The sequence below is a fragment of the Phalaenopsis equestris genome, unplaced genomic scaffold (genome assembly GCF_001263595.1).
Source record: "Phalaenopsis equestris unplaced genomic scaffold, ASM126359v1 Scaffold000070, whole genome shotgun sequence".
NCBI lineage: Eukaryota > Viridiplantae > Streptophyta > Magnoliopsida > Asparagales > Orchidaceae > Phalaenopsis > Phalaenopsis equestris.
In genome coordinates this window covers 854,833-855,327 of record NW_018164512.1, presented here as the reverse complement: position 1 = coordinate 855,327, position 495 = coordinate 854,833, and positions in this window count along the sequence as shown.

Below are 495 nucleotides of genomic sequence, written 5' to 3'. Positions count from 1 at the left end.
ACTTTTCCCGAGACTCCAGATTTAATTCACATAAAATGCCCACCGACGACGCCCTTGAGGCCGCCGACGGTGAGCTCGGCGGTTATGTCCAACGATGCATTGAATGAGGACGAATTTTGTAAGGGTGCTTAGACAACACTTGGGAAAACTCATCGACATCTTTAAAGAGAAGACTTTGACCGAAAATAGAAGAGGGGGAGGCTCAAAATTGAAGTGTGGAAAAGTGTACAGAGTCTAAATTGTGAGGAATTCTTTGAGAGATTATAAGAGTGGAGGGAAAGTGAGAGATTTCTTCCCCCTTGCCGCTTCGAGGAGGAATTCTGTGTGTTGTAAAGAAAGAAAGAGATTCAGAGGAACTTCAAGGAATTTGCTTGGGGAGAAATTAGAGATAAGTTTATTTATTATTGTAGTTTGTATCACTTTGATTTTATATATGAATTCCGAGTTTTGTTGTGTTTTCCCCATGAGATCTGAGTAGTTTTCTCTGTCTTTCTC